The sequence below is a fragment of the Gossypium arboreum genome, chromosome 5 (genome assembly GCF_025698485.1).
Source record: "Gossypium arboreum isolate Shixiya-1 chromosome 5, ASM2569848v2, whole genome shotgun sequence".
NCBI classification, from domain to species: Eukaryota; Viridiplantae; Streptophyta; class Magnoliopsida; order Malvales; family Malvaceae; genus Gossypium; species Gossypium arboreum.
In genome coordinates this window covers 18,578,486-18,594,598 of record NC_069074.1, presented here as the reverse complement: position 1 = coordinate 18,594,598, position 16,113 = coordinate 18,578,486, and the positions used below count along the sequence as shown (strand labels likewise).

The 16,113-nt window shown below is 29.0% G+C and overlaps 1 long non-coding RNA gene across 1 annotated transcript; it reads right to left on the bottom strand.

Annotated features, from left to right (window-relative positions):
* Window positions 1–7,775: 7,775 nt before the first annotated feature.
* On the bottom strand, window positions 7,776–10,001 carry LOC128292868 (uncharacterized). Its single transcript, XR_008282831.1, has 2 exons — window positions 9,892–10,001; window positions 7,776–8,268 (listed from the first exon to the last, which is right to left on the bottom strand). It is a non-coding gene; the product is annotated as an uncharacterized LOC128292868 (long non-coding RNA).
* Window positions 10,002–16,113: the final 6,112 nt, after the last annotated feature.

The following is a 16,113-nucleotide window of genomic DNA, read 5'->3' as shown; positions in this document are numbered from 1 at the left end:
GTTATTAGATTTCTAAATATTGTTCATGTTGAATAAAAAGATGAATTAGGGTTAAATTGATAGGAATTCAAGTTAGAAATGAAATAAGGATTGAATTGCAAAGTAAGCTATAAGTTTTGTGTTTTAGGGACTAAATTGAGGAAAATTCGGAATTAAGAAAATATGTTGAAAATTTAATAGTTAAATTTGAGTTTAAATGAAATTTGAATAGGAATAAGGTGTGAATTGGTGTTATAAATTTGGTTATTAACATTTTACATCAAAACAGTTTTGGGAAGTAGCTGACTTTGAAAATTCACTAAAAATTTTATAAATTGAACTAGAGGATGAAAAAAATATGGAATTAAAGCTTATTGAGTCTAGTTTCTTATAGTAGAAACAGTGTAAGCAATTAATTGATGAATCAAGAGATATTTGAAGTTTTGTAATACTGGTTCGGGGTGATTTCGAGATGCCCTGTTTTAACTTTGGAAAATCATTAAAAATTGTACAAAAATTATTATGGAGTGTAATTTATATATTGAACTCCTTAATGAATCTAGTTTCAAAATAAATAAACAAGAACCTTATTCGAGTTCTGTACAATGAGATAATTTATTTTTAGTAGAGAGAGGTCAGAACTGTCAAATGAAATAACAGGGGAGTATTTAATGAATAAACTGTACTAAATGGCTAGACCAAAAATTCTGGAAATTTTATGGTTAGAAGATATATGAGTCTAGTTTTAAGGAAAATTTACGGATATTAATTTTGAGTTTCGTAGCTCAAGATATAAATAATTTAGTAACAATAACTCAAGTAGACAGCTTAATGGTGAAATTATATATATACATTAAAAATGGTTAAATTTGCATGTTTAGGCTCATGAATTAAATTGAATCATGTTGTATTGATGATTATAAATTATTATTTTCGTAGCCAACAAAGAACCTGAAGCATCAGCATCGAAAGGAAAGGAGAAAGTCATCGAGGACTAAAACGGGAGAATTACGGTGTGTATTACTATAATTCGAATTTTAATTATTATTGATTGCTGAAATTTTAATTGTTATGTATGGTAAATAAGACTTGAGGTAAGTATGTGAAATTGAAATTAGAAAAAGTAAAATAATACCCTATTAACTTGTCGGACTAGATTCGATACAAATGGCATGCCATTGGATTTGTGATGTGATGAAGAGATTGTAGTTCGGCCGAGAAGATGTTTCTGTTATTATATACTTCGGTTTATCTGAATAGGCATTTAATGCCTTATTGGTGTGTTTGGGAAGATATATTATACCGGTGTGTTATGGAGGATTTACAATATTCCGGGTGTGTTTGGGCTGGATATTCTGGTGTGTTTGGGTGGAAATCCGCGTATCTATCATAGTCCTAGTTTTGTTAATAGGGTAAATAATTGAAATGAAATTTTGAAAATGAGATTATTTGTTTTAGTACTATTGAAAAGTACGAGAAAGAATGTATGAACTAAATTATGAATTGAGTTAGTATGAGAAAAATGAATTATGAATTTAAGATTTTATGAAGTAAAATAAATATATATAAAAGTAGTTTAAATAATTATAAAATTTATGGTTGATGTTTGTAATTTATTAATATTAAATAGTCTTGATTTATAGTAATACCACTGAGTATATTCATACTCAGCGTACGGTTGTCTCCGTGCGCAGGTTAGTAGAAGTCAAGTATTCCGGCTCAGCATCCAGAACAATCCCGACTCCAACACAAACTTGGTAATGTATATTTTTCTTTTGGGTAAAGTGGCATGTACATAGGTGTTGTTTAGTCACCTAAATATGTATATTGTTTTGAGTAGTGAAGGATGAATTATAAGATTTAGATGGTTAAATGAAATAGTAAGAAAAGTACATGATAATTTGATACAGGAACATTAAGTTATTAAATGAATGAAGTTTTTAATCAATTTTAAAAAAAAAAAAATTGGAATACGCGAACAAGTTACGTTCTTCTTTTAATACGTGTTGAACTTCGAAAGTCCAAGATAGTGACTTAATTATTATATTATACTATGAAAGTTATATTAATTGTAAATTATTCGTAAGTTGTCTGATATGTCCGGTAATGCCTCATAACCTCGTTCCGGCGACGGTTTGGGGTTAGGGGGTGTTACATGTATTCAAATCTTTGAGAACAAATAGAGGAAGAAGTGATCGAATTTAAACGACCCACGTGGTAGATGCCGTTAATTTGAGTTGGGTTCTTCAGAATGCAAGGCTGCCAGATCTTGAACAGGGAACATGTGTATCTCGGTTAGATAATCGGTAAGGGTTGGTTTGCAGGTTGTACCGGAACCAGCTACGTGAGGAAAAATTGGTGGTTAAGACGTTCTTAATTGCTAAAATTCACTTATCGTTTAAAGGAGAAGAAAAATTTTCAAGGATCGATTCTTGATACGAAATTTACCAAGTCTAAGGCTAAGGCTTGTTTTATATGTTTACACAAGTCTTAATTTATTTCCAGTTTACATTTATTTTTAATAGTAGTCAATCATTTATTTAAGCTGACTAGATTATTTACTTTCTTAAATATTTTTAATAGCACTACTTTGCTCAACGTGTTTTGATTACATGAAACCGGTCTCTGTTTAGTTATTATTATTCTTTTTAACTATTTTATTGTATTAAATTAATCTCTACGTGTTAGTTATAATTTTTTAATTTTAGTACACATTCATAAATTTGTATATTAATTTTTAATTTTATTACAAATTCATAGATTTATACACTTAATATATATTTTAATAGGGTTTAGGAAATATATTTAAAATTTTAAAAACTTAAAAAAATTAAATATATTAAAAATGTTAAGTATAACCAATTTTAAAATTTTAATATATTTAATATATTTTAAAAATTAAATATATTAAAAATGTTAAGTATAACCAATTTTAAAATTTTAATATATTCAATATATTTTTAAAAATATATTTTAAAATGTTAATATATTTAATTTTTTAATAGGAAAGGAGAAAAAGATTTTTAATATATTTAAAATTTTTAAAAATTAAAAAATTAAATATATTAAAATTTAAAATGATAAAAGAAAATGTTGAGTATAACCAATTATAAATTTTAATAACTGAATATACTTAAATATATTAAAATCCGTGAGCATTGAAAAAGTACATTATCGTGCCCTCGCCTTAGTAAACCGAGTCCGTAAATATTTATTAGGAATATTTTTTAGTCTAGTTGTGTGTCTAAATTTGCTTTAATTAAGTGAATTTAGCTTAATTTAAAGTAATTGGGAAAAAGAATCAAATTGAATAAAGAGTGAAAGTCTAATTATAGATTAAAAGAAAGTAAAAGGGCTAAAATGGCAATTAAGCCATTTAGCATAAGTTGCAACAAATATGTTAAAATCTAAGATATTTTAGATTTTAATTATGTAAATATATATAATTTAATTATAAAATATATTATTAAATTAATTAATTATAAATATCATATTATGAATTAAATTAAATTAAAGCCAAGTATACGATGAAAAAAATATACAAATGTAATAATAGTATGCATACATTTGTAAGATATTTATTTAATTATTTTTATTTAAGTAAATAGATATTTATTATTTATCATTATTATTATTATTCTATTAAATTATAATTTATATTATTAAATTATTATTATTATTATTATTAAAATAAAATAAAATAAAGACAAATGTATGGTGATTAAATTATACAAGTTTAATGCATATATTTATACATTTGTAATATATTTGTTTAATTACTTTTTATTTAAGTAAAAGATTTTTATTATATTAAAATATTAAATTATATAAAATAAGGACAATTGGATGGTGATGATAATAGGCAAGTGTAAAATATATGTGTGTCCTATTGTAATATATATATATATATATATATATATATTTGTTATTAAATAAGATATTTATTATAATTATTGTTATTATTATTAAGTTAATAAAATAAAATAATAAAAGAAATGAAATAAAATAAAGAAACAAAACAAAGTAAAGAAGAAATAGAATAGCTATTCGAAAACGGAGCAGGGAAAGGAGAAAAAGAAAAGAAAGAAAAATAGAAGGAAAGACTAGAGTTTTAAGGTTTGAAGTTTTAATAGGTAAGTCAATTAAGCCATTTTCTTTTAATTTTGATGTTTTAAAAGCTCTAGAATAAAGTTTTGTTGAATTTAAGTTGAAATTTTGAAAGTTAATAGATTTTTTAGTAGGGTTTATGTTGAACAAATGATGGAATTGGGGAGTTTATTTGTTAGAAATTTTGATTAGAATTGAATAAAGGATTGAATTGTAAACTAAGCTATAAGTTTTGAGTTTTAGGGATTAACTTGAAATAAAATTGAAATTATGAAAATATGATAAAAATTAAATAGTTAAATGTGAGTTTGGCAAGAAATTGAGTAGCAAAAAGGTATGACTTGAGAAAGAAAAATATATAGGTTTAGTTAGGATTAAATTTGAAATTAAAGTAAAAGTTAGATAAAAATTTCAGCAATTAAATTGTGTTGTGTTAATGATTGTGAAATTATTTTAATTGTTTGTAGCTAATATCGAGCCTGAAGCATCAGCCCAAAAAGGAAAAGAAAAGATTGTCGAGGATTAAATCCGAAGAGAATTCTGGTTTGTATCACTATAATTCAAACTTTATCATTATTATGTGTTTAATTTACTAATTATGTGTGGTAAGTATTTTAATGTAAGTGTTTAGTAAAATGATAAATTTTTGATTGGGTACTGAAATTGAGATTGATACTGAACTGAATATTGTTTTGAATACTGAATTGAATTGTGAAGTTACTGAATATTGTTATGTGTACTGCATTGAACTGTGAAATTACTGAAGTAATGAATTACTGCAATACTGTGAAACTGATTGAAATAAGGAATTATATTTGATACCGAACTTAGATGGAAATTGTACTGAAAAGTGAATTATATACCCTATTAACTAATCGGGCTAGTCGGATATAGTTGGCATGCCATAGGATATGGAAGAGTACGGGTTTTTGCCTGCTTACTGATCAGGCACTTATGTGCTGACTACTATTATTGTTACTGATTCCACACTTTGTGTGTCGAATACTGTTACCGTTACTGTTACAGATTCAGTGCTTCGTATGTTGAATACTATTGTTGTTACCGTTACTGATTACTGTTTAGGTACTGTGTATCGTTAAGGCACAAAGTACCGTACTGGTGTGTTGGTTGGAATCGGTGTATCCGCCAAGTCCAAGTTAAGTTAATAGGACAAATGAAATAAATTTACTGATAAAATTTGAATGATATGGCATATGTGAAAGATGAGAATTGAAATAAAGAAATAAGAATGGTATATATATTCAAATGATAACATAAAAAGATCGAATTGTTCATTAAGTGATGATAATTGTAATGTAAAAGTATGTGTGTGATTTAATGTATTTAATTATAAATTGAATTATAGTGATACTACTGAGTATATGCATACTCAGTGTAGGGTTGCTTCCGTGCGCAGGTTGTAGAAGTCAAGTACTGAACCAGCATCCAAATCTGTTCTAACCAGAATAAAATGCACCGACTTAGTCAATCTGTCCACTATCACCCAAATCGAATCGTTCTTCTTCAGAATCACAGGCAACCCATATACAAAATCCATCGTCACATGTTCCCACTTCCATTCTGGAATCATTACAGGTTGTAACAAACCCGTAGGCACTTGATGTTCTGCTTTTACCTGCTAACAAATCAAGCATTTCGCTACAAATTTACAAATTTATCGCTTTATACCAGGCCACCAATACATTTTCTTCAAATCACAATACATCTTCGTACTGCCCGGATGAATCGAGTACATACTACTATGAGCCTCTAACAAGATATCATTTTTCAATCCTAGATTATTCGGGACACAAATTTTATTGCGATAGTATAACATACCACTATCATTAATGGAGTACTCTAAGTTCAAGTTGTCTTGAACCATCTGTCGTTTCAACACCAACTTCGGATCTTTATCTTGCAACTCCCGAATTTGTTGGAAGAATACTGGTTTTGCCTTTAATTCTGTTAACATCGAACCATCTTCAATAACAGACAAATGAGCATTTAATGCCCGAAAAGCAAATAATGATAATTTTGGATTAAGTGCATCTGCCACTACATTTGCCTTCCCCGGATGATAATCAATGACAAGATCGTAATTTTTCAATAGCTCTAACCATCGCCTCTGTCTCAAATTCAGCTCTTTCTGCGACGTTAAATACTTCAAACTTTTATGGTTTGTATATACATAACATTTCTCCCCATATAAGTAATGTCTCCAAATTTTTAAAGCAAAAACTATGGCAACTAGCTCAAGATCATGTGTAAGGTAGTTCCTCTTATGTGGTTTTCAATTGCCGAGATGTATATGTTACAACTCTACATGGTTGCATCAGTACACAACCTAAACCATTCAAAGATGCATCACTATATACCACATATGGCACACCTGATTCGAGCTGAGTTAACACTGGAGCCTCTGTCAACATTTTCCTCAACTGATCAAAACTTTGTTGGCATTCATCAGACCATATAGATTCAATATTCTTCTGTAGTAATCAGGTAATCGGTGAAGCAATCATTAAAAGTCTTTCACAAGTCGACGGTAATAACCAACTAACCTTAGAAAACTTCGTACTTCTGTAACATACTTCAGAGTTTTCCAATTAATCACCACTGACACCTTGTTTGGATATACTCGTATACCATCTACCGACACAATGTGACCCAAAAATCCCACTTCGTGAAGCCAAAATTCACATTTGCTAAATTTTGCATATAACTGTTTTTCCCTCAAAATCTGTAACATAACTCTCAAGTGCTGAGCATGCTCGGATTCAATCTTTAAATAGATCAATATATCGTCAATGAACACAACTACAAATCTATCCAGATAAGGCTGAAAAATCCAATTCATGAAATCCATAAAAGCAGCTGGAGCATTGGTCAAACCAAATGGCATGACTAAAAACTCATAATAGCCATACCGAGTTCTAAAAGTTGTTTTCGGCACATCACATTCTTTTACTTTTAATTGATAATACCCGGATCTGAGATCTATCTTTGAAAATACTACTACACCCTTCAACTGTTCAAATAAATCATCAATACGAGGCAAAGGATATTTATTCTTAATCATTATCTTATTCAACTGCCTGTAATCTATACACAATCTCAGTGAACCGTCCTTCTTTTTCATGAATAAAATAGGTGCACCCCATGGCGACATACTCGGTCTGATAAACCCTTTTTCTAACAACTCTTGTAACATCGTCTTCAACTTTTTTAACTCTGCTGGGGCCATTCTATACAGTGTCACTAATATGGAGCTGTTTCCGGAAGCACGTCTATCACAAATTCAACTTCTTTATCGGGTGGTAAACCCGACAATTCTTCAGGAAACACATCATTGAATTCATTCACAATAGGTAATTGCTCTAATTTTGATTTAGAACTCCGAGTGTCAAGAATATATGCTAAGTATGCCTCATTTCCTTTACGTAATAATTTCTGGGCGAAAAAAGATGAAATCATTTTAACAGTATCGTCCAAATTCCCAGACTCAACCAAAATGATATCTCCTGTCTAGCATTTCAAACTGATTCATTTTTCTCGAAAATTTACTACCGCGTCATGTTTCATTAACCAGTCCATGCCCAAGATTACATCAAATTCCCGAAAGGGTAATAACATCAAATCAGTAAGGAAATCACAACCCTTAACTTTCAGTGGACAATTACAACATATTAAATTAATTATCACACTTTGGCCTAACAGATTTATAACTTGTACATCATAATTATTAGGCTCAACAAATAAATTCTTTTCAGATGCTAATGCAGTGCAAATATATGAATGTGTACATACAGGGTCTATTAAAGCGCATACAGGAACATCATAAAGATAGAAAGTACCAGCAATTATTTTCGGAGCTGTCGCTTCTTCTCTTGCTCGAATGGCATAGATACGAGCAGGGGCCCTAGCTTTTGATCAACTAGAAGTATCTTTCACACCCGAACGAGTTGCCCCTGTAGCAGCACTACTCCGACTAGAACATTTCCTTTTTGAGGAGTTTTCTGTTTCTCTTTCTGTTCCACTTCTTCTATTCGTAGGTGGGGACAATCTCGAATAAAGTGGTCAGTGGCCCCACATTTATAACAAGCCCCTAATTTACCTCTACATTCACCAGGGTGACTTCTTCCATAATATTGGTGTAATACCCCATACCCGTACCTGAGACTGGGATAGGATACAAGGCATTATCGAGATTTTCAGAATAATTTCAATTAATTTATATTATTTAGTATTCATTTTCATGTTTCGTGTAACATCCTTTTCATATATTCAATTCAAACATCATATAAAATATGATACAATATTTAAACTGTCATATTTACATGCTCATTCAAAATATACGAACCTACCTGACTAAATTGTAGAAATACCAAGTTTTAGGGGCATATTGGTAATTTACCAATTTCCCAAATTTCACCCAATCTTAAATTGATAATTTCATTCAATTTATTAATTTAGATAATAGAACAATTCATTCATTTCAATTTAGTCATTTTTGACATTTTTACAAAATTGCCCCTTAAAGTTTTACTTTTATTCAATTTAGTCCATGAGCTTAAAACATGCAAATTAGCCATGCTAACTGAATATTCATATATATTTTCCTCCTCCCCCTCTCCATTCCACATCCTTAATGTATATAACACACTTGTAAGTAACATCATCTATAATTTTTATTATTTACTTTTATGAATATTCAAGCTGTCCATTTGTGTTGTAGTCACTAAATTATTTATATCTGGATCTATAGAACTCTAAATTAAGATCCACTAATTTTCCCTGAAACTAGACTCATATATCTTCTAAGCATAAAATTTTCAGAATTTTTGGTTTAGCCAATAAGTACATTTTATTCTTTAAAGTTACCCTTATTCTGCTGTCTGACAGTTCTGACACTTCTTCACTAAAAATTAATTATCTCCTCGTAAAGAATTCAAATGATATTCATGTTTATTTCTCTTGAAAATAGACTCATTCAAAATTCTAAACTTATAAATTTAAGCCCCTAATTATTTTTATCCAATTTTTGATGATTTTCCAAAGTCAGAACAGGAGAACCCAAATTCATTCTGAAATTGTCTCACAAAATTTATTATATCTCATGATTTACAATTCCATTGCTTACACTGTTTCTTCTATGAGAACCTAGACTCAATAAGCTTTAATTTCATATTTTTTTCATCTTCTAATTAGATTTATACAATTTATGGTGATTTTTCAAAGTTAGTCTACTGTTGCTGTCCAATATTGTTTTAGTGCAAGTTGTTTATTACCATTCTTCCCACGAACTTTAATAATTAATAATTTCATCCCTACTCAATTAGCCTCTCAATTGAGCTGATTTTTCTCAATTAACACTTTATTCTATCACCTTAAACTACTTTACAACTTTTGGAAATCATAATTTTGGCACTAGACTTTAATTCCAAACATTTTCACAATTAGGTCCTAAAATCAATTTCCGTCAATTTTATTTAATAAAATTATCTTATATCAAAATTAAAGCTTCAATTGTATGTTTATTCATCATATGCTTCCAGCACTCATTCATAATAACTTTAGAAATTATCCCTTCAACATAAAACTTATGAATTACTTTACAATTCAATCATTATTTCATTTCTAACTTGAATTTCTATCAATTAAACCCTTATTTCATCACTTTACTCAACATGAACATCATCTAGAAATCTAATAACTTTCAAAATATCAACTTAATTTTATCAAAATCTTGTTCTAAAGCTTCTAAAACATCAAAATTAAGTAAAAATTGCTAAATTGACTTACCTATTAAACTTCCAAACCTTGAAATCCTAATTTTTCCTTTTCTCCCTTTCTTTCTTTTCTTTCCTTCCCCAGCTCTCTGTTTCGTTTGGCTTTCTGTTTCTATTTCTATTCTTTCTTTTTGTTTTGTTATATATATATAATAACAATAATAACTATAATAAAAATCTATTTAATAACAAATATTTATTTAACATTTGTACTAATTATTTTTATACACTTGTTTTTCTTTTCTTTTATATATATATAATAACTTAATAATATACTTATTATATAAGTAAATATACATGTATTTTACAATTGTATGTATATTAGTATTACACATGTCACCATATGCACCATACATTTGTCTTATTTGTATTTATTTATTTCATAAAAATATTATAATATAATTATTTAATTAATAAATATCCTTTATGAATAATAAATATTTACTAATAATTAAATATACACATTACAAATTTATGTATTCAATTTGTTACACATGTATTTTATAATTACCACATATTTGTCACTATTTTAATTTATTTCATAATATAATATTAATAATAATTAATATTTAATATATATAAAATCTAAGAAAAATCTTAGATTTTTCAATCTAATTGCCGCCTCAACTATATTAAATGACATATTTGCCATTTTGGTCCCCTTTTTTTATTAATCTATAATTAAATTTTCACACTTTATTCAATTTAATCTTTTTATCAATTATCCTTAATTAAGCTAAATTCACTTAATTAAACTCTAATTAACCACTCAATTAACTTTTTAAATATTTTTGATAATTATTTACGGATCCAATTTTCAGTAACGGAGACTCAAAAATACACTTTTTTCGATAACCATAAAATTTGGGTTATTACAATTGGCATTTAGGCCTTGGGGTATTTTGCACACTACCCACGCTAACAACAGGTCTGTCAGATGCCCTAAAATCAGATTGTCTTGATCTACTCCTTCCTGATCTTCCGGTGCTAAAGTAGCTCAACTAAATTCCTCTTTAGATTTCTTCACCGGTATAGTTGAAAACGACTTAGATGCACTTCTTTTGAAAGATTCTTTACTCCTTCTATCATTGGCATCTTTCTATTATATACTTCTTCAAGTGTCTGTGCACGATCTGATAGAACAACAAATTCCCATATTTCAGTGCCCCCTATCATCATTCTGATCTCATCGTTAAGCCATTCTTCAAATCTGATACACATTTACTTTTCAGCAGGTACAATATCTCGAGCATACTTGCTGAGATAAACAAATTCTCTTTCATATTCAGCCACTGACTTTGTAACAGCCTAATTTTCAGTGGTGTCGGAACAGTGATTCGAGATCACTAAATCCGACAAATAAGTAGGAAATATTATTAATTTAGTGAGTATAAGTTTAATGTGAAGTTAGGAAAAATTTTGAAATAGTGAATAGTGTACTAAAAATAAATATTAAAATAATTATAATTGAAAAAGAAGTATCGAGAACTCAGGAATTTTAAATGGAGCCATAAATATTTTTATAAATATTTATGGAGTGTTAATAAGTTATTATTAAAGTTTCGTCAGGAAATTTTAAAGTTCTGATAGTTAATTGAACAAAAAGGACTAAATTGTATCAAATGTAAAATTGTGGGAAACGATTAAATAGCTTAAATGATAAAAGAAAGAGGGTTTAAAAGGTAAATAGACCCAAGGTCTCTTTGGGCTGGACGGCTAGGGCATGAAATCAGCAAGAAAATAAGGAGAATTAAGGGTAAAATTGGAAAATTGTAAAATTTACTTAATAAAGCTAGGACTAAAGTGGAATTATCTAGATTTCTCTTTATTTTTCTGCATTCTCATCAGAAAAAATGCCATGGAAGAGTTCCCTTAAGCTGGTTTTTCATATTTTTACTTCAATTAAGCTCAATTCTTGATTATGTCTTAAATTTTTTGTGTTTTTGTGACTTTTACAACTAGGTCCACTTGTTGAATTCATTAGTTTTTTATTCTATGAAAGAAATTGAAAGTTTATATGAATATGTTCTGGAAGTATATTATGATTTGGCATGGAATTAGAGCTTTAAATTATTTATATGCTGATTTTATTGAAAGAATTGTATAGAAAGTGAATATTTGGGACCTAATTGTAAAAGAGTTTGAAGTTAGAGATTTATGTGGAAATTCGAATTTCAATAGTTATGAAATAACTTATAATGTCTAGTAAAAGTATCAATTGAGAAAATTATCTTAATTGAGGGATTAACTGAGCAAGGACTGAGGGTTATGGAGCATTACCGGAGTTTACAGAATAATTACACACAATTCCATTACTTTCTTATGTTCATGTTAAAACTGTCTTCTTGAGCAATAGTCACTAAAATATTTATATCTGGAGCTACGAAACTCCAAATTAAGTTCCATTAATTTTCCTTAAAACTAGACTCATATACCTTTCTACCATAAAATTTTCAGAATTTTTGATTTAGCCAATTAGTACAGTTTACTTCTAAAAGTTTTCCCTATTTCGCTGTCCAATAGTTCTGACCTCTCTTCACTAAAAATTATTTATCTCATAATTCGAGACTCGGATGATGTTCCTATCTATCCCTCTTGAAAATAGACTCGATAAGGATTTTAACTATATAAATTAAAACTCATAATTATTTTTGTATAATTTCTAATGATTTTCTAAAATCAGAACAGAGGATCTCGAAGTCATTCAGATTCTGTCTCACAACAATTTAAATATCGCATAACATAAAATCCAATTGCATGCACCGTTTCCTCTATATGAAACTAGACTTGTAACAGCCTAATTTTCAGTGGTGTTAGAACAGTGATTTGAGATCACTAAATCCGACAAATGAGTAGGAAATATTATTAATTTAGTGAGTATAAGTTAAATGTGAAGTTAGGAAAAAAAATTGAAATAGTGAATAGCGTACTAAAAATAAATATTAAAATAATTAGAATCGAAAAACGAGGTATTGAGACCTCGAATTTTAATCGAGCCATAAATATTTTTATAAATATTTATGGAGCGTTAATAAGTTAGTATTAAAGTTTCACAAGAAATTTTAAAGTTCGATAGTTAATTGAACAAAAGGACTAAATTGTATCAAATGTAAAATTGTGGGAAATGATTAAATAGCTTAAATGATAAAAGAAAGAGGGTTTAAAGGCAAATAGACCCAAAGTCTCTTTGGGCTGGACGGCAAGGCATGAAATCAGCAAGAAAATAAGGAGAATTAAGGGCAAAATTGGAAAATTGCAAAATTTACTTAATAAGGTTAGGACTAAAGTGGAATTATCTAGATTTCTCTTTATTTTCTGTATTCTCATCAGTAAAAACACCATGGAAGAGTTTCTTCAAGCTGGTTTTTCATATTTTTACTGCAAGTAAGCTCAATTCTTGATTATTTCTTGAAATTTTGTGTTTTTATGACTTATACAACTAGGTCCACTTGTTGAATTCATTAGTTTTAATTCTATGAAAGAAATTGAAAGTTGCTATGAATATGTGCTGGAACTATATGATGATTTGGCATGGAATTAGAGCTTTAAATTGTTTATATGCTGATTTTATTGAAAGAATTGAATAGAAAGTGAATGTTTAGGACCTAATTGTAAAAGAGTTTGAAGTTAAAGTTTCATGTGGAAATTCTGAATTTCAATAGTTATGAAATAACTTTTAATGTCTAGGAAAAGTATTAATTGAGAAAATTATCTTAATTGAGGGGTTAATTGAGTAAGGACTGAATTGTATGAATTGTGAAATTTGGGAAAAAATAGAAATCAACACTTTGCACTAAAACTGTTTTAGACAGCAGCAGTAGTGTAACTTTGAAAAATCACCAAAAATTGTAGAAATGGAATTAGAGGGTGAATAAAATATGAAATTAAAGCTTATTGAGTCTAGTATCTTATAGAAGAAATTATGTAAGCAATGGAATTGTAAATCATGAGATATGATAAATTTTGTGAGATAAGGTCAGAATGATTTCGGGTTTCCCTGTTCTGAATTTGAAAAATCACCAAAAATTGGATTAAAACAATTAGGGGCTTAAATTTATATGTTAAGAATCCTGAATGAGTTTATTTTTAAGAGAAACAAACGGGAACATTATTCAAATCCTGTACGATGAGATAATTAATTTTTAGCGAACAAGGGTCAGAACTGTCAGACAGCAGAACAGGGGAGACTTCAATGAATAAACTGTATTAATTGGCCCAACCAAAAATTATGAAATTTTTATGGCAAGAAAACATATGAGTCTAGTTTCTGGGAAAATTTATGGATCTTAATTTCGAGTTCTGTAGCTCAAGATAAAAATGATTTAGTGACTATGACACGGATGGACAGCTTGAATATTCGCATAAGTAAATAGTGAAATTTATGGATGATGTTACTTACAAGTGTGTTATTTATACTAAGGATGTGGATGGAGAGGAGGAGGAGGAAAAGTAAATATATATATATATGAATGACTTGATCAAATACCCGATTATAATCGATAAATGTTGAATTAGAAATGATATAATGTTTTATTTGGAATATTTATTATGAAATTATGAATATCGTTATAATACAAAAATCGTACTTGTGAGTTTGTATAACTAAATTTTAGTGACCATTTGTTAATTTTATGAATTTCATGATGTGTTATTTTATATGTATTGATGATAAAATCGCGAATAATGTAAAAACATGAAAATTGAATAAATGATCAAATTGAGCATTACAATTCAGTGACAAGATGAATTGAAGGAAAAGACCATGGTTGGACCATGGCAACAAGTGATAAGTGATAGCTTCGGCTACACTTATCTGATCAATGACAAGTGAAAGTGATAAGTGATAGCTTCGGCTACACTTATCTGATCAAGGACAAATGAAAGTGATAAGTGATAGCTTCGGCAACACTTATCTGATCAAGGACAAATGAAAGTGATAAGTGATAGCTTCGACTACACTTATCTGATCAAGGACAAATGAAAGTGATAAGTGATAGCTTCAGCTACACTTATCTGATCAAGGACAAATGACAAGTAAAAAGTGGTAGCTTCGGCTACCTGATCAATGAAAAATGGTAGCTCCGGCTACCTGATCAGTGAATAGTGATAGCTTCGGCTACAAGTGACAAGTGAATTCTGTGTACGACCATATCTGGGAAAAGACATCGGTGTGATATGTGTATAAAATGTAAGACCATAGCTGAGCTATGGCATTCTAGTGAAAAGACCATAGCTATGCTATGGCATCAGTGATTGTCAGTGAAATTTAGTGCATACCGGTGCGCACCAATTCGTAAGATGTTCACTAATTTGAAAAAGTTTGGTAAGTATTACATGGAACTATGTGACATAAGGAAATACGAGTTGATGAGACATGAGCATAAAACTCGATTGATGAATGAGTTCATTTGTGATTATATATTTCTACGCCTTGAGTGTATTATCCGTATGAATTGGTATTCCAAATGAGTTAATGAGAAAACTTCTAGTATGAAATAATTTGAGTTCGAAATGAAATATCATGAAAACGTACCTGAAATACATTGGTATGTCTTGTATATGCTATTTGAATTCATGAATGTGCAAAGTAAATGTATGTGGAAATAAGAGATGATGATATCTCGTACATGGAATTTATTGATGAATACGTACATCCAAATTTATATGATAGATTTTAGTGTACATTGAAATTGGGCTCAATAAATGATTTGGCAATTTAAATCGTGATTGGCGGGAAGAGTTAGTGAATTGCATATTTATGAATTGTTACACGATTTGTCTGAAATACGAGGAAGTGATGGTAATTGATACATGTAAATTTGAGACTATGATATATATATAAAAACATGGAATATGTTTGATAAATGTGTTCATTTATAACTACGGAATTATGTACCTCATGTGTGTTATTTGCATAAAGATGATATTTCAAAGACTTTAGTGAATAAATCTTAAATACGAAATAGTATGAAATCGAGACAAGTTGTTATGAAAATGTATTTAAATTATCTATAAGTGTTTCGTGCTTCTCGGTAATGCCTCGTACTCTATTCCAGCGACAGATACGGGTAGGGGTTGTTACAAGACTCATCAAGATTTAATCTCATATTTTATTCAGCCCTTAATTCAATTTCCACAATTTATGGTGAATTTCAAAAGTTACACTACTAAAGGCCATATTTATTCATTTACCACTATTATTCACTAAATTCGTACAATATCATTTCATCCTTAC